The 24,451-nt window shown below is 34.4% G+C and overlaps 1 protein-coding gene and 1 long non-coding RNA gene across 10 annotated transcripts in view; both read left to right on the top strand.

Moving 5' to 3' along the window:
* Window positions 1–24,451, top strand: part of ps (RNA-binding protein Nova-1-like protein passilla) — a 151,849-nt gene that overhangs the window by 79,102 nt on the left and 48,296 nt on the right. The window lies entirely within an intron of this gene.
* On the top strand, window positions 8,291–10,359 carry LOC149417124 (uncharacterized). The gene is made up of 4 exons (XR_016303402.1): window positions 8,291–8,306; window positions 9,578–9,663; window positions 9,993–10,083; window positions 10,188–10,359. It is a non-coding gene; the product is annotated as an uncharacterized LOC149417124 (long non-coding RNA).

Below are 24,451 nucleotides of genomic sequence, written 5' to 3'. Positions count from 1 at the left end.
TTGTAACTCTGTTTCAGTGAACTCGGATTTGCTTTCAATTTAAGTGTCATTTTCAAAATTTTAATTGATTGTGTGAAGAATTCAGGGAAGCTTATTTATTTATTTATTTTGTAAGAAACAGACAGCTTTTAAATATACAATGATAGATATAAATATACAAGTTAACTGAAGTCAAGCCACAGAAGTTTCTTATGCTAAAGTTCATTGGAAATGAAGTTTTAAAGTACGTATAGTATAATATTGAAAATTGAACTGAAAATTATTGTTTCGAGAATTTAGAAAGTACCTACCACCTACTCTATAGTAAATTTAAATGTGTATTTCTTTCGTTTAAAATATTCTTAAGGTTATTCTCGATAAGTGTAGACGGATTTCGTGATTTTTGCGATTTTTAAATAACATGCGAATGCTAATCCTACAATAATAATAATAATATATATATATAGCATATCGCTCAAAGTCGTATAGACTATGATTAGGTATGTATTATAATTCTAAAAAACAATTACAATGCTAATCACAATTTTTTCATTTTTTAACTTCATATTATCACTTTCATTTATGCATCGTAATGTATATAATTTATTGCGACATAAATATTTCATATCCTTGCCGAAAATTTTTGCCATTTATGTTACAATGCATTATCCCATTGCCACAGTGTTAAACGCTAGTATACTGAAATCTATGATTATATTGATGTTCGCGCACTCTTCGTGTATTCGTATGTGTAGAAAAAGTTCAATATGTAATTATTGTTGCCAATTAGTAAACCTACCTTGTTCTGTACAAAACTATAATCTAACCTGGAACATATCGGAAATACTAACTGCTATATTGTTATGTATCTATCGTATTTATATTTATAAATCCCAATACATGTTTATATATTATTGCTGCCAATTAAAATATTATTCTATATGGGTGACTTGAACTGTGATTTTGATTCAGCAGAAATAGATTATGAACGCACGTCAATTTTTGAAAACTGGGCTACAAAAAAACATGTGTTAGGAAATAATAAAATAACTGCCCTCAACTTAAATATACGATCTTTATCTAAATATTGGGACACTTTACTATTAATTGTTTCTAGCTCTTTGAGAAACATCGACTTAATTTCGCTATGCGAAACGTCTATTAATGAAAATAATATAAATCTTTATAAATTACCGGGATTTAATTCGTACCATTTTTGTCGAACAAAAAGATCGGGTGGCGGTATTATTGTGTACGTGAAAGATCACCTTACATTTGAAAAAATAAATATTATGACTAATAATTTTGAATGCGTTTACGGAACCATTTCAGTAAACAAACATATACGCTTACATCTTTTAGCAATATATAGACCGCCAAATACAAAAAAAAAAATTATTTCTTGATGAGCTGGAGACAATATTGGGAAATATTGATATAAAAGAATCCGTATTGGTTCTAGGTGATACGAATATTAATTTATTAAATGTACACGAACCCATAACTATGCAATATGAAAACCTCATGTCTCATTTTGGAATGACCAGATGTATAAATGATGTGACTAGAGAAGCGATATTGACTAATTATGTAACGGCTTCATGTTTAGACCATATCTATGTAAGAGTGAAGGAGACGACCGAAATCAGTTCATGCGTATGCGATTCAATAATAGCTGACCACTACCTAACTGCAGCTAGTATTAACTTCTGTTACTATGATAAATGTACCGTCGACAAATCGCACCAAGAGTATTACACTGCACTATCGGACAAAAGGATTGATTTATTGATCGAAATCACCGATTGGAATGCAATGTTAAAATTGTCTGAACCAAACATTATTTATGCAGAATTAAAATCGATTTTTAAAAATATTTATGAAAAAAGTACCTTTACAAAATTAAAAACAAAAAAATTTCGAAATAACCAAAAAACTTGGATGAATGACAGTCTCGCTGAAAGTATTCTAATACGAGATGCCATGTGGAAAAAGTGGAAAAACACGCCTAATAATAAAAAATATGAAATCTCTTTCAAAAAATATAGAAATAAACTTAATAAACAAATATTAAACACAAAAAAGGCATACTATAATAACAAATTTAATCACTGTTTCAAGAACATTAAAAAAACATGGAATGAAATTAATACAATTTTGGGTAGGAAAAATAAATCTGGTTGCGATGAAGTCTTATCTAAATATTTCCTAAAGTCACAATCTTCTGTGATGCAGTGGCAGAAAATTTTGCTAACTTTTTTGATGAAGGAGTTAATAAGTTGTTACATGAATGTGATTTCCGAGCGTCTAATCACTTGCAAGAATCCCTACCGCATTCAATGTACTTACCTAGAGCTAATGCTAAGCAAATTGAATATATTATCGGAGGTATGAAAAATTCAAAGTCACCGGGCATAGATCTAATTCGTATGTTTGATTTAAAAAAACATGTCAAATTACTTAGCCCTGTTATTGCTCACTTTATCAACAGAATAATCGATACCAGCCTCATCCCCGATGAATTAAAAAATAGCATTGTAAGACCTATTTTCAAAAATGGAGATCACTCCGAAATTAACAATTACAGGCCAATTTCTATTCTCCCGGCACTAGAAAAAATTTTAGAAAAATATATTTCGATAAATTTAGATAAATATTTGAATAATTTGAATATTATAGATGAATGCCAGTACGGGTTCCAGAAAAAAAAAAGTTGTGATAAATTGCTGGAAAAATTTTCTGATTTTATAAATTCTCAACTTAATTCTAAAAAACATGTACTGGTGCTTTTTATTGACTACTCAAAAGCTTTTGACACTCTCAGCCATATACAATTAATTAAGGTTCTTGAAAACATTGGAATCCGGGGTAAACTCCTCTCATTCTTTAAAAACTACTTAACTAATAGAAAAATGAACGTAAAGATTTTAAATGATATGAGTAAAGGAAGACATATTAAATCAGGAGTACCGCAAGGATCAATTTTAGGTCCAAAATTGTACATTATATATGTTATTGTTATGTCAAAACTCTTTAAAAAGGCCTTTAGATTCATTTTTGCTGACGATACTGCACTTGTAGTATCCAATGAAAATCCTATCATAGCTATTCAACAATTGCAAAGTGACTTTAACGAGCTACTTAAATGGGCTCATGATGTTGGTTTAATTATTAATGTTAAAAAAACAAAATGTATGTATGTAAAATCACCAAGCCTGGGAATATGGAATATACCCAAAATAATTGCTCATAATTCTGAATGTATTCATAGAAAAATTGAAAATATTTGCCACTGTGAAACAATTGACTTTACTAACGAATATACTTATCTGGGACTAATAGTAGACAATAAATTTAAATGGGATAAACAAGTGGCTAAAATCTGTAACCAGCTCCGATCTTTTGCAAGTAATTTTTATAAACTGAAATTTGTTTTGCCTCATTTTACTCTTAAAATAATTTATTTTTCTATGGTCGAATCCATACTCAGATATGGCATACGAACTTGGGGGCACTCAAGCAATATTTATATTAAATATATACAAAACTTACAAATTGCTATAATAAAAAAAATTGTACCACCGAATATCTACAGACAAAGAAGTAATCTAAAACTACTGTATGGTTCTGAGGGCCTACTTCCAATAAAGGGTCTTCTTTGGTACATTATTATAATGGATAATGAGGGAGATAGCAAATATAAAAAGCAACCGGTGCATAATCACACAACAAGATTCACTGAAAATAAGGGCCTCATTATTCCAAGAGTAACAAATAAGTATGGAAGCCGAACGCTTAAATATTTAATACCAGAGATTTTCAATAAATTTAATAATTATTTTAAACCTCAGAATAATGAGAGACCCTGCCCCAAAAACACTAAGCGTTGGCTAATAAGCGACGAATCAATGTATCTCTGAACATTATTATTGATGTATTCCTGAACATCTCAACGTACCTGCCTAAATAATTTGTATATAGGTAGGTACTTTGATATATATTATTTTGTGATATTGTTTATTGTATAATTTTGTGTCATACATGTATTAAAAATTAAAAATGTTTTATATATATTATTTGTAGAACCTACAGACAAGCCGTCATGTGTGACAGCTTTGTGGGACTGCATATACCTGTATCTTTAAAAATTTATAATAAATAAAAAAAAAAAAAAAAAAAAAAAAAAATATCCTGTGATTTTTCACGGGTCTGCGTTAATTATAGTCATGATATATTTATTGCAATTGAATAGCGCGTTGGAAGAAAGGACCCTTTTTTGTAACTGAGGCTATAATATGAGTAATATATCCCGGATTAGTCTAACATGTTTACTAAGGCGACAAGATGAGTAATATATCCCGGATTATTCTAACATGTTTACTAAGGCGACAAGATGAGTAATATATCCCGGAGTAGTCTAACAAGTTTACTGAGGCGATCAGATTAGTAACATATCCCGGAGTAGTCTAACATGTTTACTTGGGCGATAAGATTAGTAATATATCCCGGAGTAGTCTAACATGTTTACTATAGCGATAAGATTAGTAATATATCCCGTAGTAGTCTAACATGTTTACTAAGGCGACAAGATGAGTAATATATCCCGGAGTAGTCTTAACAAGTTTACTGAGGCAATCAGATTAGTAACATATCCCGGAGTAGTCTAACATGTTTACTATAGCGATAAGATTAGTAATATATCCCGTAGTAGTCTAACATGTTTACTAAGGCGACAAGAGGAGTAATATATCCCGGAGTAGTCTAACAAGTTTACTGAGGCGATCAGATTAGTAATATATCCCGGAGTAGTCTAACATGTTTACTAAGGCGACAAGATGAGTAATATATCCCGGAGTAGTCTAACAAGTTTACTGAGGCGATCAGATTAGTAACATATTCCGGAGTAGTCTAACATGTTTACTATAGCGATAAGATTAGTAATATATCCCGTAGTAGTCTAACATGTTTACTAAGGCGACAAGAGGAGTAATATATCCCGGAGTAGTCTAACAAGTTTACTGAGGCGATCAGATTAGTAATATATCCCGGAGTAGTCTAACATGTTTACTAAGGCGACAAGATGAGTAATATATCCCGGAGTAGTCTAACAAGTTTACTGAGGCGATCAGATTAGTAACATATCCCGGAGTAGTCTAACAAGTTTACTTATAATTAGGTACTCGGAGATAGTATTTAGTTAGATAAAATGAAGCCATGCTTGAAGAAGTTATTGAAGCAATAAAGTGGTGTGAATGGTGCTTTCCGCTTTCCTCGTAGCTAACCTAACCCAACTAATCTCACGGGGACAATTTGTTTTGCAATTCGGCCTTAATTAATCTCGATAATCTCCCGCAAGAAAGTGTTCTGCGCCTAGAACCCATTTAAACATAACCTTGATTAATGTTATTATCAAGGTTATATATTTTTTTGTAAACGAACAGCTTTTATTTATTTCGACCCGTGAAGAATCGCGGGATATTATGTTTGTAAATCTAGAATGTACCTTTGAAAAATGACGAAATCTGACTTTAATTGTAAAATGTAGAATTTATTATTAGAATAATATGCTGGTAAAATTATTACATTATAGGTAGGTATGTTATCGATTTATCGTTTCATTACAATCAGTTCCAATTTTGAAAATGACCCTTAAATTTTAAGCTAATCCGAGTCCTTGAGTTCATTGAACCAACAAGACACAACCGAAATCAGTATTTTATTTTTATTTATTACTTACTTTATTAATGCCCTTTTTAGGGGCTTTTACATATGGACATATAACAACATTTTATATTAATACAATACATATTTATCATGCATAACTAAACGGTCTCAGTAACAATCTTTTGTTTTTGTTGAGTGATAAATTAAAGACATCCACTGACTCGGAATAATTGTTTCCCACGCATAAGTATTCTGCGCAATGAGAAATACATATTATGGTAGTTAGTCCCAGAATTTCTGCACTGAAATAAATCCTGACATCTAGGATTACGTAGTGGAATCCGAAAGCTCATCAATGCAAGCATTTCTGGACTCTCAAATGCATCACGTAGAATTTTATATGTATACGAGGTTAAGCCAAAAAGTTTCTTATGATAATGTTGTTTAAAGATATGAGTTTTACACATTGACTTATAACTAATAAGGTAAAGGGAAGAGGAATATAGGATAAGGATGGGAGATGCTCTCGATACATTTTTCCATCGCATTACTTCGGTAAATTCTGCAATGTTTTACTTACAAAAATTGTTAGCGTTTAACATGCAATGAGTTATGGGCCATATTTAAATGTTAAATAAGCATGTACTTTTTATGGGATTATTTGTGTCATCTATTCACCAGTAAAAAAAGTATCCTCAATTTTGCTCAGAAGGAGTGGTCATTTCCGATGAATAAAAATATCATCATAGAGATAAGTCGTTAGGAAAATATAAAGCATGCATCTTTATTATATAATTTATGCATCGTGAATTAATAGTAAACGAGACAGCGCGACATATGTATATGCGTGCGTTCTGTCGGGCTACGAAATAGTAGAGTCCAGGTGGAGACTATCAACCTGCACTACAAGAATAATGATAATGAACCAGTTAAATTGTCTACTGCGGCCGGTAGTAGTATATATATTCCTGGTGATTATTACTACAATACACACACACAAACTACCCACGTGACACTATTAGCTAGACTTGCCACCAGCCCCAGCCCCAGCCCGGGGGGCGGGTGGCAAAGCTCGGTCAGCATATTCCGTCACGAACCACTCCAAGTACAGAGAGCTTTTAGCTGACATTATACTCAGATTTGCTCTCGCCTTCATTCGTTATGCCCCTAATCTTCTTCACACTTTATATCCTTCAACACGTACCAGGTCACATACTCGTACCTACCTGTTCATACTGCATGCTGCACTGTCAGCTGCATCTGCATAGTGCCCGTCCCTTGCGTTCCCTTGCGCGTTGCTAGTAGCTAGTAGCTAGTAGCTGGTCGCTAGTCGCTGGTTGCTACACCACAATTACATAAATAGGATGATTGCTACTCGCTTTATTATTCAAGGTCACAGACCGGGGAAGTCGAGAACTTTCAGGGAGTCATCATCAGGAATCTTTTAAAGAATTCAGTAATATCATATTTTTTTAAAACAATTTTGTCTGCTTAATTCAGTAAAAAAGACTTGTAATTCTAATTTTTGCGATTTCTATACACGGGTACCTAAAATTGACATTTCTTTATAAATTCTACCTATTTTCATTTCCAAATTCCTTATTTTTCGTAAATTGTAATATATTTTCCCCGAGAGTACCTACATTTTGACGCAGTTTATAAATTGGCAGAGGGAAAATATTTCTAAATAGTGAAAAGTGTGGGTATATTTCGTAGAACTCTTTTTATTTTTTTAATTTGAACTATAAAATTTGATAATTTTACTAGCAAGTATTTTAATTTGTATTATTAAGACAGCTGTTTCGGCCATGGCGTGTAATATGGCCTTGAACGCAGAAACACTGTCGCAATAAATAATACAAATTAAGATACTTGCATCATTAGTAAATTTGATTTATTTATTTTTAAAGTTTAAAACTTATCTAGAAGTACTCATATCTGTCTTATAATATGGTCTTCGTCGTTTGTCAACAGAAATTTACTACGACGTTTGTTCTGTAGCTATAAAGTGTGCAATATACATACATAGTTTCAACGTAATGTCGTATTAATATCATGTTAAGGCGACACAATACCCTGATAACGGGGATTTGCCCCGACGCTCACATTTTAATTATTTCTGATGAGCTTATTACTAAAATCTTAAATGTTTCTAGAGGGATTCGAAGGGATGCAAGTTATTTATATTTAAGATTAATAAAAACAGGACCTTACAATTAAATATATTATGTAAAACGATAAGTACATTTTATTAAATGTAAAATGTTGTAAGATAAGCGGCAAGTACCAGATTTTATTTTTATAGACGATGAATTAGTAACTTCCCGACGACTCCCTCACAAAAGATTAGAGATTTTATTAATGTATTCATAAGAATTAATTAAAATAAAAACACTCGCGAAAATCCAATTTCTGGCCAGATACACGAAAAACGACCGCCAGTACTTCAAAACTCTCTATTGTGCGTAGTATATTTGTGTGCGGGTTGACAAGGAGTTACTACGTATTGATTCAGACGCCGCGAAAGTTCCGGCCTGTAAGGTTGTGTCACCCGGCCGGTCGCTCCGGTCATTTCTTTTACGTATTTTTTTATTTAATCAAACGATACTTTGAAATCTATTAGTGAAATTTTCTGTTTTTTTATAATTTAACTTCTTCCTCAAGTGAGTAAAGGTTTTTTTTTATATAAATAATAAATATAAATATAAATAATAACCAATACAAAAGAATACATTGTTAAATGCGTAAATGTGTAGGCACTTGAGAAAAAAGGTGACACTAAAGTATTGTCGTTATGTTATTATATATCATTTCTAGCCCAAGTAGACTTTTTTACTATTAATCTTTTTTTTCACGCGACGCGGCTGTCTGTCCGGTTGTCACAACCAGCGGCACAGAATGTTATAGAGTGCCCCTTCACTAGAATCGTTTTCCTAGTTTTATTTATTTACGCCCTACTGGGCTTTTACATTAATTTCTAATTATACAGTCATGTTAGTTGTAACAATGGAATATCTAATAAATTATGGTAAAATAAAAGGAGTTTTTTTACTAAGGAGTGGTATTCTCTTATATTTCAATAAAGTGTTTGTGAAGAGTTCGTTTCATTACTAATACTCCAGGGCAATTACCGATTCGCGATCGTAATTATTCCGGTAGTCCCAATTTTTTTATATGTTTTATAAACTGGTCCCCTGATGTAAAATCTGAGTTTCCGACCTTGGCACACCTGTGCTCGCGCCGCCATTTTGAAAAAAACCGGCCGAAATCGCTCCAAAATCTAGTTTTTCCAAAATATCTCATTCCCAATGCAAATTTCGGCTAAATTAGCTAAACAATTAAAGTAGAACATAAAATTACTTACTACTTTTGTGTAAACAATTTTCTTCAATCTCTAATAGGTACCGAGGTAGAAAGTCGTAAAGGTGCGTATATTTTTGAAAAAAACAAGTTTTTTGCGCGACTAGCTTTTGTTTTTTGTAAATATCTCGTTTCCAGTACAATTTTGTGAAAAAATTATTGATACTAATTTTGTAGAAAATAAAATTTCATAAAATAAATAGGTATTTAATTTATGTGTTTTAACTCTAATATGTATCCAAGCTCTTATCCACCAAAACCAGTTAAATTACCCAACAACAAATTTTTGAAATTCGAAAGTTTTTTTCCATAAAACAAAAACTCTACATCGAAAGTTTTTCTCCATACAGACAATTAGACATATGTCACCTATAAAGTACCTAAAGTCATTCGAATATTAAAAAGAGTCATTAATATTTTAAGTTTAGATTGTTAGATCATTTGTTGTAGATAGAATTGTGCAATTATCTCCCCAAGTTACTGCACTTACTTACGTTGAAATGATTTTCAAATTTAAGGTAAAATTGAACCAATTTATAATAAATCTCTTGGCTAATATATACTTACGTTTCAGTTAAATATGGGAAAACAGAAGACAAAAGGAGTTTTATCCCGAACAAAATTACGGCACCAAGGAAAATGTTTAACGGAATGGAGAAGGTACTACTTAAATACACACATAAAAATAGATCTTTGGGATACGTTTTTTACAGAACATAATTGTACAATGTCAGCTTAAATAATTTTATATATGTAGATATATACATATATACGCAGTCGATAAACTTCTGAGCATATTGAATTTGGAATATAAGAAGTAAATTAATTTTGATTTCCGGTGACATATTTTTATTTTTACCGAAATGCATTTTTTACACCAAATAAGCTCAGGAATTGTTGGTGAAAGTTTGTCGGGCATGTCTTAATACATCTCTAAATAATTAGGGAATAGAGACAGTATAAATAATTAACAATATTTCTCATTTTAGGAAAAATTCCGCAAAACTTCATCCAGATAATATTGCAAATAATAAAGAAAATACGAGTATTGTGTTAAACACTATACCGACACTCAACATGGTAATTTTTTCACAATTTCTGTAAATATAAAGTAAATAATATTAATTTTATATGATTAAATAAGCGATCTAAAAAAATTAACAAAAACTGACATTATTTTTCAGCACGGACCAGAGATGAATGAACCTGAAAAGTTTTCACTATTTGCTGGCTCTAGTTCTTATGACACTAACGTGCATGCCGTTTCCAGCCCCTTATAGCTAGGTCTGACGCAGGCATGACGATTGTTGTCAACTGATATGTTCTCACAACAATAATTGTTGAAGAAAAATAAAATTAAGGAATGAAATTTAAAACACTTTACCTCTGTTTCAATTTTTGGCCTGGTTTTGGTGGATTAGAGCTTGGATACGTATTAGAATTAAAACACATAAATTATATACCTATTTATTTTATGAAATTTTATTTTCTACAAAATTAGTATCAATAATTTTTACACAAAATTGTACTGGAAACGAGATATTTACAAAAAATCAAAGCTAGTCGCGCAAAAAACTTGTTTTTTTCAAAAATATACGCACCTTTACGACTTTCTACCTCGGTACCTATTAGAGATTGAAGAAAATTGTTTTCACAAAAGTTGTAGGTAATTTTATGTTTTACTTTAATTATCTAGCTAATTTAGCCAAAATTTGCATTGAGAATGAGATATTTTGGAAAAACTAGATTTTGGCGCGATTACAGCCGGTTTTTTTTTAAATGGTGGCGCGAGCACAGGTGCGCCATGGTCGGAAATTCAGATTATACATCATGGGATCAGTTTATAAAACATATAAAAAAATTGGGACTACCGGAATAATTACGATCGCAACCCCCTTTTTGGCGCTATGTGTACTGGCCTATAATACGGAATCCCCAAATATATCGACAACATTCTCACATTTATAACCCAGATAACATGTAGGTACGTTTATAATCAACAAATCAATACAAAAACCGACCAATATCATATAACAACAAAGGCAAAGGCATATGGCATTCAAAGAAAAAAAGAACAGGTATCCGCTAGTAAGCAGGGTGAAAAAAATCAAAGGCAGAATAAAGAACACAGAAAAAATGTGCAATTAATGCTTGCTTCTAGACTCAGCAATATACCACCTCTATCTATATTACAGCAGGTAATTTATACACTTGTATATACCCGTCTATACGTACTTATACGCTCGTGTGTATAATTCCAAAATTTGATTGAAAAGTGAATTAACATAATGTTTCTAATATTGTTTTTATTTAATCACGAAAATACTTAATATATCAATAATCCGATGCCGAAAGGACCGATTTCACCGGAGAAAAATTCTGATTTAAACATATAATTTTATTATGAACGTATTGAAGTCGTAAAAAATTTTCAAATACATATTTCCCATACATATTGTTTTCAATTATATATCCGTAATAGAAATTTTAAACCGTTAAATATTTATGTTATAAACAGAAAGCCTACCTCAAACATTAACGAATTCTTAATGTATCATGAATCTATTTTAAATAACTGTATAGATGATACCCTTATCTTTGGTGATTTCAACATTGACATTCTTCAAAAAAATAATACATCTCTTAAATACATCAACACTCATACAACTGTTTCATATGTAACACATCCTATCCTACACGAGTAACAGATACCTCTACTTCTCTAATAGACCATATCATCTCAAACAGACAAAATATTTCCTCAACTACTGCAAATATAGATGCCTACCTAAGTGATCATAACATTTTGATATTAGATTACCAAAACAGCTTGAAACATCACACTAATAATAGAATACATTCTTTTTCAAACAACACCAAAACCGATAAAAACATGTTAAAAACATATGTAGAATCCCACAACTTTCCACACGAAACCACCAGTAATGCCAATGAAATCTATAATAATTTTAATGAATACATCAAAACAGCAATAAAATCATCCCAACATAAATCTGAGTTACGCATAGGAGACCAACGGAGGGGTAATACTCCATGATTTGATGCAAAATTAAATGCACTTATCAAACAGCGCAACAATGCGTTTAAAATCTGGAAAAAAAATCAGCAAAGTGATATATTCACAGCACTGAGAAATAAAACAAGAAATCAAGTTACCAACTATAGAAGATATGCTAAAACCAAATACTACACGACTATATTTAAAGAAAACCTGCGTTATCCGCGACAGACATGGAAAATAATAAATGCAATTCTAACAAATAGCTCGACACCCCAGAAAGATGAAATTGAATGTCTTCTCATTAAGAATGAAGAAATAACATGCCCAACACAGATAGCTTCAACTTTTAACAACTTCTTTATATCAGTTGGGGAAAACTTAGCAGCTACAATTGCATCATATCCAGATGATTCTATCACTATAAACACGGATCAAAAAGCAATCCAGTCCTTATACATGGCCAAAACAAATAAAACAGAAGTTCTCAGTATCATCTCTCAACTAAAGTCTAATGCATCTCCAGGTTTAGATGGAATTACACCAGTGTACCTGAACTTTTGCAAAGATATATTAGCTGACCACCTTGTTTTTCTTATTAATCAATCCCTGAATAGTGGAATCTTCCCAGATCAACTAAAGATAGCAAAAATAATTCCGATTTACAAAGATGATTGCAAAAAAAATCCTTCTAATTACCGTCCTATATCCATCCTCTTTGTCGTCTCTAAAGTTTTTGAAAAGGTTATTAAGCTTAGGCTCACTAAATATCTCCTATCAAACAATTTACTCGCATCCCAACAGTATGGATTCAGAAACCAATCTCACACAAAATGTGCTGCCTTCGATTTTGTATACGCCCTCCAAAAGCATATAGACCAGGGTAAGCATGCTGCAGGCTTATTTATAGATTTAAAAAAGGCTTTCGATACGGTTGACCATGGGATACTACTAAAGAAGCTAGAACACCTAGGCATAGTAGGCACTCCCCTGAAGTTACTGTGTAGCTACCTCTCTAACCGACACTGTCAGACCTTTGTTGGAAAGGGGACAAGCAGCATGGGAACGATGAAATGTGGCGTGCCTCAGGGCTCCGTACTTGGACCATTACTATTTTTAATATATATAAATGATATTGCTAAATGGGGACTTAAGGGTACAATACAACTCTATGCAGATGATACAGTGATTCTTTATCACAATAATGATTTAAACGAACTTGAAAAGGAAATGGAAAGTGATGTAGCTTGCCTGGCAAACTGGCTGCGATTAAACAAACTTAGCCTAAACATAAAAAAAACACATTACATACTGTTTGCAAATAAAAAAATGTATGTCTTAATATAAGTCTTGATAATAACCGCCTTGAAAGGGCTGATGTTACAAAATATCTTGGCCTTTTCATTGATTCACAACTCACATGGAATCACCAATTTAAACATGTTCTATCCAAAATTACTCATATAACTGGTGTTTTATATAGACTTCGCGGGTTACTTCCTCCCTCTCTATTAAAATCGATTTACCATGCTATGATTCACTCACATCTAATATATCTCGCCGGAATCTGGGGATTTGCTACAAAAAAAATGATTTCAGAAGTCCAAGTCGTCCAAAATAGAGCCCTGCGAAATATTTTCAGTTTACCTTGGGACACACATGTCAAAGACATCTACAGAAACACCCAAATACTTCATTTTAATACCATTCCCACTTTTGAAATAACGAAAACTATATTAAAAGTAATTCAACACTCGGCACATTCCAACACTACACTCTATTACAATTACGACGTACACCAACACAACACAAGAAATCACAACAAACTACATATACCAAAAATCAAATCAACAAAATATGGACTAAGATCCCTGGAATACATAGCTCACACAAAATATAATCAACTACCCAACGAGATCAAATGTGCAAGTCAATGTAAAAAGACCCAAAGTAACATGCTCAAACTTCATCTTATTAATGACTATCTGAAATAATAATGTTGTGTATGTCCCATCATGTGTCCATTTAATACATACAGCTATATGTTTCATGTAATGCGTATCATTCCCGCAATGAGTTTATTAACTCCTGGGAGTACAATGCTTTATATAATATACTATATTCTGTATTGTATACTTTTAATAAAAAAAATTAAAAAAAAAAAAAAATTGACGTAAATAAAGTAAAAGTTTTGTTTACACAGGACGAGAAGAAACCCGTTATTCTGGAAGGAAGGAGAATAGAAGACATATTTTTTCTTTAACTGTATTAAATAGAATTTCGCAGCACGACTCTTTTTATGATTGTAATTATCTAACTTAGAGATAGTTGAGCGTATACTTCGAGATGACAAGTTCTGGGAAGAAAAAATGCTTATTAAATTAACTAATTTTTAAATGGATTGCATTCTTGTCGAGCTTATCGATCCTGGAGTCACAAGGTCTATGAATGTTCGTGATCCTCCACATATCTTAGATATTGTATGTAAAGAACGTCAATTTGGAAATCGTCGTTTAGATTTCGACGAAATGCTATTTATTGAATAATTATTTTCGTTTTTTATATAAAATTATTTTTACTATTTCTAACTTATATTATAATAAATGATGGCCTTTATACAAAAAAAAGTTGCATCTTATGCTTTTTACATTACATAATTATTTGTTTTATGTAACTTTTTGTAAACGATAATAATAAATATTGAAAATGACTGATATTTTATTTATCTTGTCAATATATTCAGATATAATTATGATCAGATATTATGAAAATGATTCGTGATTGAATACCGTATTGCTTTGACATCTGTCAATGAAGAACACGTCGGTTACGAGTCATAAGTTACTGCCTACCGTCTAGCAGTATGGTTACAGAAATCTGATAAGAATCATAAAATCATGAGCTCCTTCTGCAATAGGTAACGTTTCTATCGAAATTTGCCTAAAACATGCACATTCAACTTAATATTACTATTCACATAGTTTGAAAGACGCCCATTATTAAGCATTTCATGTTCAAACCTTACTCATGGGTACCATCTAGTGGATTTCATCGCTGCTCTGACTTCGAACTGTTCGTTGTGTCGGGTGTTCCCCATTGCAACGTACTTCATTCCCCTGCACCCCGAAATATTATAATATTTAATTCGAGCGGAGCGCGTGTGAAACTAATTTGCTTCGCCCACTTAAGGGCCATCTCAAAACATTTTTCGAAACTTTACGCCGATAGATGGTGTTATTTTCAATATCGTCTAATAAAACACTTTTAACACGTTATGCTTTATAATATTGAGATGAATTATTGGTTTGCGAACGTATATAAGTAATATTAATCTGTATAAATTTTTTATGGTACCTATAATTACATAATCGTAGAAAACGGCTGAAAAATACACAATTTCATTGCAAAAAATACGTACAAAAGACATTTCACGCAGCTCCGCGCGCGTTGGTACAGGAAATTTTTATTTACCCAACCAAAACCATTTGCGAAAAAGACTCCATTTCAAAAAATTTACGATGTTTCGCATGAGTATGAAAGAGACACGAGATAGAGGTTTGTTCAATTCACTAAACTAAATCAATGCCTGGGAAGATTAAATAATTTATAAAAGGAGCCGGCTAGGAACAACGGTATGTGTGCCGGGAGCTGGCGTTAACTGGACCTTTTTTTTAAAGGCCGCTTTTGCTAAATGAACATAATCATACCAAGCGATGTAGGTATATACCTACATAGTAACCATGTATTCGCGCTTTTGCTTGCTCACAAATATTTCGCGAATAAGTCAAAAGGTTACACTTTTTCTTACATTTCTATGGGGCGCATTCATCAAACCAACGAAGTGGTTAGAATTGCCAGACGGAGAAACAAATTTGTCATATGCATAAGTCAGAAAGGGCTCTCGTAATATCAAGCATCTAAATAATATAGGCATTGTTTTGAAATCAGCTCGCCACGTGCGTCGTAATATATGAGTGTCCACAAAGACGATGCCTACAGTGTGCATATGAAGTCGCCTTTTCACATTAAAAAACTTTTTGTATTTTGTAAATGGGTATATTTTATTTTCACAAATGACAAACATGTCATGTAAATAATAGTAAATCCTTTATAGGGCAGAAAGGTGATTGAAAAAAAAAACTTTTTGTACAAATATCTTATACACGGTGTCCATAAACTAGTTGTAAAACTGCCATCACAGTAAGCGGAAAGCGTTGCCTGGGTCGTGATGGAGGAATTAGCCAGCTGTGGAATTGAACTCACGATGCCTGGCGGGAACGACGATAGTAAAAGATTTTTTATTTACTTATTTATTTATTTTTTATTCTTTTCACATATTCTGTCCATATTTCTTTTTTTTGTAAGATCCTTTTTCTTTCAATGTTTGTTTTAATATTTTGTCCGATAGCTTGAATTGGTCTACTTTGTCCAATTAATTCATCATCTTTCTCACAGAGAAGCAGTCCTGGATTTCTCCACAAAAATTAATTTTAGGGGTCTCGTCATTCGAACACTTGTTTTCTTTATTTCCGCGCCAGTGTTTGTGGGAACTAAAAGATATAATATAAAGGCATTAAAGGAGTATAATTTTTGAGCAACATTACATATGAATCACCCTATACCAAACGAGCGACATGGGTCATAAAATAACAAGCGTGATGGTTAGTTAGTTAGGTAGGTACCGAGAAAATATTTAAAAAATAATAAAATATTTTGAAATAATTTCATAATACTTACCTGTATTCCGATTCGCCGTGCTGACGTTTCATCCCGTTCGCACTTAAGCTGCTGCCACACGCAAAGCTCACATCAACAGATAATATAAAGCACAATAGCGCTCGCCATACAATCCCATACAGACCCGACACACGTAAAAATATAACGCGCTATAAGTGTGGTTCTGAACTTCGCTAACCGAATTTATTTTACGTAACCGCTCCCGACGCGATATTTGAAAAGTTATGAGTCCCCCTCTCCGCCGTAAAAAGGAGAGGGGGTCATTTTAAATTACGGAGCTACCAACTAAGTTCCGTGTTCCCTTTGACAGCCATGACATAAGGAGCCTAATAATGCATTTCTTATTTATTATGTTAGCTCATATCGTCATGTGTGCTAGTAAATTTAGGAACATAAAAAAAAACTTTATTTGGCAAACATACTTAACATATATTTAAAATATAAATATAATCAATATTTGAATTTGAAGTAAACAAATTTTCGCCCTTTCAAAATTAATCATATTTTTAATCTCAGTATGTTTATATGGTAATATCATTCGGTTTTTTGATAAAGTTGGACGGCTTGGACGAAAGTTGAGCTTATTTTACAATAATTTATTATATGTCGCTTTCGTCGATCGGCGTGCGAACTGCGAATTTCCTGATTCGACGGAGAGGTTATGTCAGGTTATGTGAAAATGCGCTATTTACGCGCAGATTGTTTAAAATCTAAAAAGTTTTTTAAATAGCATTTATAACTATATAGTTGGCGGCATCTTCATCTGAGGATGAGCTGTCCAACAGATCCAGCAATAGGCGACAAGTATCATCCATTTCGAAAACGTGCTCAAGCTGTCAGTAAGTAAAGTTGTCACTTTGACAAATGAAATTATGTTCCTCGGCCGCTCTCGAATTCAACTGACCCCCTCTCCTACCATAGGAAGAAATATTTGATAGCGTCGTGTGTCGGTAGAAAAGATGATGCGCTGTACATTAACTTTTGATGTGAGCTTTGCGTGTGGCAGCAGCTTTAGTCTTGGATTCACTCTTTTCCCGGAATACTGATGATTCTTATAAAGGGCACGCCTCATTTTTATGGAATAACAATGCTGTACAAAATCGAAAAAAGTCACTTCAAACCGCGGCAGACAATGACTGTTGTAGCCCAGCTACACTACTCGCGAAGTTGATCGAAGTTGACCGAATACGATAGTGTGGGCACGAACTTCGCTTCGCTTCGGTCATCTTCGCTTCGCTTCGCCCGACTTCCGATTGTTGTCGGTAAATGCGCCCGAGTCAAAGGACTCGAAGTTCGAACACGAAGTGTCTGCCCACACTACTCGGTTCACTTCAGTTCGCTTCGAGACGTCGTGTTTGGTGGTTGTGCGTGCGCAGAGTTATAGTGACTATACGTAATAAAATATGGCTTCTACACTGTGGTCACAGGACCTAATTTTTTTGTTCCTAGAAACACTCCAATCCGAGGCGGTTATTTGGGACCCAATTGAAAGGGACCATAAAGATAACTAACTAACTAACTAACCTTGAATAAACTTGACGGCCGGCATAGTCCAGTGGTAACGCATTGGACTGCCATTCCGAAGGTCGCGGGTTCGAACCCGGCGTGCGCAAATAAATTTTATTTGATTGATTTGTGTTATTTCACAATTAATTAATTAAAATAAATAATATATTGTATATTTGCGGCACGTTCCAGGGTGGAAGATACTACCAGTATCGCCCTAGTGTAAGACCACCATTCAGAATTGAAACGTTGCTCCAAATGGCTTTAGCCGTGTTTAGTGACTAGATCTGAATAGCCAGGTACTTCCCCACCTTCCTCTTTCCCTTCCCCACTTACCTTCAGCCTCACAACATCCCCCAATTGGGGATGCCATAGTCTCACTGGCTCCAGACGGGAGCAGTTGGGACTCTTGTGAGGTATTCACTATAAAAAAAACAGATAAATAACCATCACGCCGTTTCCCCGCAGGGGTAGGCAGAGAGGACGGACCGCCAAACAACTCGGTCTTGGCACACACTCCCTGCCTCATTCACATTCATACATCGTCTCATACATACTCTTCTATTATTCTGACTCTTGACATGGCCCGACTCGAGTATCTGATTCACTTGATCGTGCCATGTCTTCCTCGGGCGTCCCCGACTTCTGCTACCATTCACATTTGCATCATATATCCTCCTTACACTCCTATCTTCGCTCATTCGCTCTACATGCCCAAACCATCTAAGCGTCCCTTTCTTAATCTTACTCATTACGCTTACATCAGCCTTGCACTCTTTGCGGATCTCCACATTCCTCACACAATCAAACATGGTTTTACCACACATACGCCCTTGAGGTGATTTTTCACAAAAACGGCGCTTTACAAATTATCCAATTATTATTATTATTATTATACGCCTCAGGGATCTCATTTCAACAGCATTTAATCTACTTTCATCCTTTATATGCCACTTGAACGTCCATGTTGCCTAGTGCACGGACTCCGAGAGACTGAGCTACTCGCGAAGTTGCACGAGTGTGTGGGCACGCACTTCGGACTTCGGCTAACTTCGTCGAGGACTTCGTCGAAGCGCCGAAGCGAGTAGTGTAGCGGCCGCTCAAATGAATGAGAGAATGTGAATTGGCGGGCGTCTAGCTAGTGATAGTTACAGATTTAAGAAAGTTCTAAATAATTACAACCGCTCTCACTATAATTATTATACAGTTAATTTTGCCTTTTTTACTGCGTGCCAAAACCGCAAATGTTCCTTGCGACGAGTAATACTGGAACATTCGTAAAAAAGCAAAACGAACATTCTATCAGAATAACAAATCAAGCCGCGCAAATTGACATTTTTACTACAAATTTACTGACCACTTTAACACCGTAGGAATGGGCTAATAGCGTGCACGTGAAACATATGGCTCGCACATATGTTTGTCTCCTTCTAACACGGATTCGGGCATTTCGGCTGGCGGTGCCCGCATAAAATAATTACTTTTGTTAATTTAATTACTTGGTTATTATAAGTGATAGAACAGTGAAATTTTCGTTCGCGATAAACTCATTACGAGTATTATTTTTCGGTACTAAAATAAATAAAATATTATCTATAGTTTTCAAATGTGGCTGAAAAATAGATTGTATGGGAATTGTCACATCTGTTTCACCTTAAATCGCGTTCACGCCCATAACTGATATTTTTTTAGGATCTTATTTCGTCTTAAGTTATTCGTGGCTTTAGTCGGTGAAATTGGGGATTACCTACACTAATTTGATAATCCAGCAAGTCTTATTTCAGTCTTGGCGAGCATCGCGCTATGTTGATTGGACATCTATTTCAATGACAAGTTTAGTGTTTGTGTAACTGTATGGGTCATGTGACTAGTTGGTTGTTTAATCGCCAGGTTTTAACTAACATTTTTTTAAATGACTCTAAATTGCAAAACCATTTCTTTTGCTCATTTCTATAACCAAAATAACTTTCAGAACCATCTGTGTTTTATTTCCGTAGATACTTGTATGACGAAGTTCTAACATCAAGTTTTTAAAGCTTCCATTTATTTTATAAGGTTCTAACATCACTTTTGCAATTTGACCGGTCGGTTGAGTTGACATTGCGTTTGGGTCTCACCCAGGCGTAGTGTGTTCAATTCATCGGCTGGCTAAGTCCTCCATCACAACACTAGCAACATTTTCCGCTTACTGTGGTGGTAGTAGGAGATTTTCAAATATTGTCAGATTATTCGTAACCCGGGAATGTTTGCCATTTTGTTTGTATCCGACAGTTGATTGTTTTTACGAAGGGCAGTTTATTTGATCACTTTGGTTGGACAGGGTTCTAATTTCGCCTTACCATGTTCTGAGGTGCCAAAGTTTGCAAAGATGATTTCTCATAATCTATTTAACATTTTGTCATTTTGAGGTTAAATATTGTGTAAAGTATTTTAGTTAAACATATTTCAAAGGAAAATATTGAATTAAAACGTGGCCCTATCTTGGAATTGCATCAGGGATATGTAGTTAGGAGCTTATGCTATGACATGAATGCAACCTACCTAGCTGGTTGCACATGGTTTTATCTGCACGTTTAGGTATGGTAAGTATACATCCTATTTAAATATATGCAACGGGGTGCCGGTACATACCATACCCTGATGTATAGCAGTGAGGCATGGACTGGCAGAGGAAGGACGAACACAGAGTGAATACTGTATAAATGAGACCCCTAAGGAGTATGTGTGGTAAAACCACGTGTGATCGTGTGAGAAATGAGGATATTTTTTAAATAATGCAAGGCTGATATAAACGTAACGAGCAACGTTAGGGCACATAGAGCGAATGAACGACGAAAGGAATGCAAGGAGAATATATGACGCGAATGTGAATGGTAGTAGAAGTCGGGGTTGCCCGAGCAAGACGTGGCACGATCGAGTGAACCAGATACTTGTATCCGGCCAAGTCAAGAGTCGGAATAACAGAATAGTATGCATGATGTACACGCATGTATGATGATATGCATGTCTGCCTACTGAAGCGGCGTGATGGTTAGTTAATTAAATTCAAAGTGAAAACCAGATTTCGGTAAATAGATAATGATAAATAATCTGCAAACTTTTGCACCTCTTTACGTCTCAGAACGAGGTAAAGTGAAGTGGGATCCAAAGTGACTCACCTGAATCTATATGTACTGTCACTTGTCATTGCTAATGAAACGCAGCGAGGAGATATTAGGTACAACAGTGTGCAGTGCAGCGCAGTGCACCCTCTCTACTAGAGACTAGAGACTAGAGTGTCAAGTGCAACCTTCTCATTGAGACTATTATTATACCTTGTACTAGTTTAACCGTGGTGGTCTCCCTCCGAACACGGGCATATTATGATGTATTATCACATCATGAATCGTGACAAGGATTTTACCACACGATTATACATTATATTCTGTGATCCGTGCCGCTCGTATCGATCTATGTACATGTACATGCACAGGCCGTGACTTCAATTAGTTATACCACGGCGCACCAAATAATATAATGTAGTCAAACTTCTCTAAACCATTGAAGGTAACATCGAATTAATTATTACTAATTTAACCTTTATTTATTACCAGCGAAAGTCAAAAGATGTCGCTGTAGGGGAATTTTCTTTTTTGGATATTGTTCATCAAATATAGATACTGATTTTACTTGTGTGTGTGTCTGTCTTGTGTGTATAAAAAATTCATACGAGCGATAAAGTAACTTCCTTTAACGTAAGATTTTTTTTTATAACGGAAAATTATTTTATTCTATTCTGTGTTTGAAATATTTATTTATTTCACAAGTAATTTGACCACTAAAGTCTATACGTACCTATTTCACAAGAATCCTTTGGTGAGATTACGATTATATCATTAATATCTATATATTAAAAAAATATGTTGTCTTTTTTCAAGGGTCTGCGCGTTTTATCTAACGTGCAATCACCAATCCTACAACTATTATATGTAATATCACCTGATTTTTCACGGGTCTACGTCAGTTTTATTCTAAATCTTTAAATTATAATACATAATATAAGAATAATAAATAATTAGATACACACAGGGCAAAAAGGAGTAAAATCCTAGCAGTACAAATATCATACAAACATTATTTAATTTACTAACTTTCCCTTCTAACTAATATTCTCCTCAAAAAGACCCTCCACATAACATCCCCAAAGATGACTAACACCGCGTCAACAAATAGAGCTATGAATAGTTATTTCAGAGATTAACATCATTAAAAAGCTACAATTCATTAATGTGGACTCATTTCTCTCGCCGCAGAATTTCCGAGCAGCGGGCCGAGCAATGTGGCCGGGCAATGTGGCCGGGCAATGTGGCCCTTGCCGCGCTTAATAAATATGAGAAAACACAGCGAGGATAATATATCTGAGCTATTTCTTTGTATATTACAAAAATAGATTAACTGCTGTTAAGTGTGTTCAAATTAATCAAATCTGAGCTACACTAATTTCACGCCATCAAATTAATTAGTTGTGAATGAAACGGTGCAAAAAATGCTTCACCTCAAACCGCATCATCTATTTTTGAATTCTAAGTTTTTTATGATAACTTCGGAATCTGAATATTTGCCTCCGCTCCTCCGAGTGGTGATGAATTGATATAAATCTATGTAAGAAACGTGATCGATTCGCATTCATTTCGAGTTAATCTAACTTTTTTACATTTTTGTAACATTAAAAGATTGATGGCCGCAAATTCAGAGCGAGGCAATCATTTTATTAGGTATTATCGCGATTGCCTCACTTGTAACTCCGAACGCAATTCAAACGAGAGTGGCTACATTTTATGGTTTATAAACAAATCTTCAAGGAAACTAGCTGCAACATTCCACTTGCCGACGGGTACATTATCATTCTTACTTTACTGGACTTGACATGTTATTATTTATCCATATTATTCATTTATGTAAGCCCCACACCACATCACACACGCTTATTGCATAAAATCACTTTATTTATTCATGTTCTCCATAAAACGGTTATGCACCAATATATTACATGTGGTATGAAAGGGGGATGGGGTATGATGGGGGGGGGGGGCAGTTTGACTATTTTGTGACACTCGTCAAATGATAGTTGCTGAACCGTCTGGAAGTGACGTTGAAAATGCAGAATCGTAAGCAGTTGAAGCTCTGTAGATTGGCGCATCCTGATAGGCAGCAGTCCTCGCTTTCGGAGTATAAAAAAGTACATGGGATTTCCCACGAGTAAACTCGCTAGGCACATATAAGTTAAACTCTTTAACTTTATATTTATGTGGATTAATTATAGTTCCAGAGATAGTTAGATTAAAAATATTTTTCGAAGTGCTTCTAAGTTGTTGCAATCGAGCATTCCTGTTAAGAACAAGGATGGATATAAGAATGGATTTTATATATATTCTCTCGTATATAGATAATGCATAAACCTCCTTTGTACTTATTCTATTTCTATATGTATATTGTTATTTCCTCGACGATCCACGGTGACGTCCCGGAGACGTGTCTACGGTCCTGCTACTGAGACTTTCCTTGTATCGTCTTTTTCTATTTAATACGTCATTTATGAGAAAGAAAGAGAGGTTGCATAGGAGCTATTGCTCTATAACTTATGTCTTTATTGCCCATAAGGACAGCTCTTACGGCGGTCGCCGGACGCCAATATAATATTCCGCTATTTTTCATCGTCAAATATTAGGAGCAGATTATCTCGCACTTCATGCGGCGCGCGGGCGGCACTCGTGCGTTTCACTAGGTATTCCAATGGAGATTATGTGCCCTATTTCTGCTAAACTATGAATTAGTCACGAATGTCGGTTTAAATTTAGAATCAATTTCTGTTTCGGTAATTGAGAATGTAAATAGCTGTGACTTTCAACGTTGATAATATTTATCTGAAGAGATGCGCAAACATTAGTTGTACCTTGATGCAAACATCGAGGCAAGCAGAAAGGTCACGACGTAAGAGTATCGTTGAAAGTTCCACCTCAAGCTCCACCTCCAGCTCCATTGTAATATCGCGTTCCTCCTCTTCGCCCTCTACGCACATCGGCCGGTTCATGCATTTTCCAACACGCGCTCGTGTAACTTTGGAATTGACCCCCCTTTGAGGTCGCAAGCTTTTCCGAGGTCAAACATTAATAACATAAATAGCGCTGGCTGCTTGGGTTTGTTTTA

This window comes from Hesperophylax consimilis, chromosome 16 (assembly GCF_061612785.1).
Source record: "Hesperophylax consimilis isolate HC1 chromosome 16, BYU_Hcon_1.0, whole genome shotgun sequence".
NCBI classification, from domain to species: Eukaryota; Metazoa; Arthropoda; class Insecta; order Trichoptera; family Limnephilidae; genus Hesperophylax; species Hesperophylax consimilis.
The sequence above is the reverse complement of the archived record's forward strand: the minus strand, read 5'-3'. Positions and strand labels throughout refer to the sequence as shown.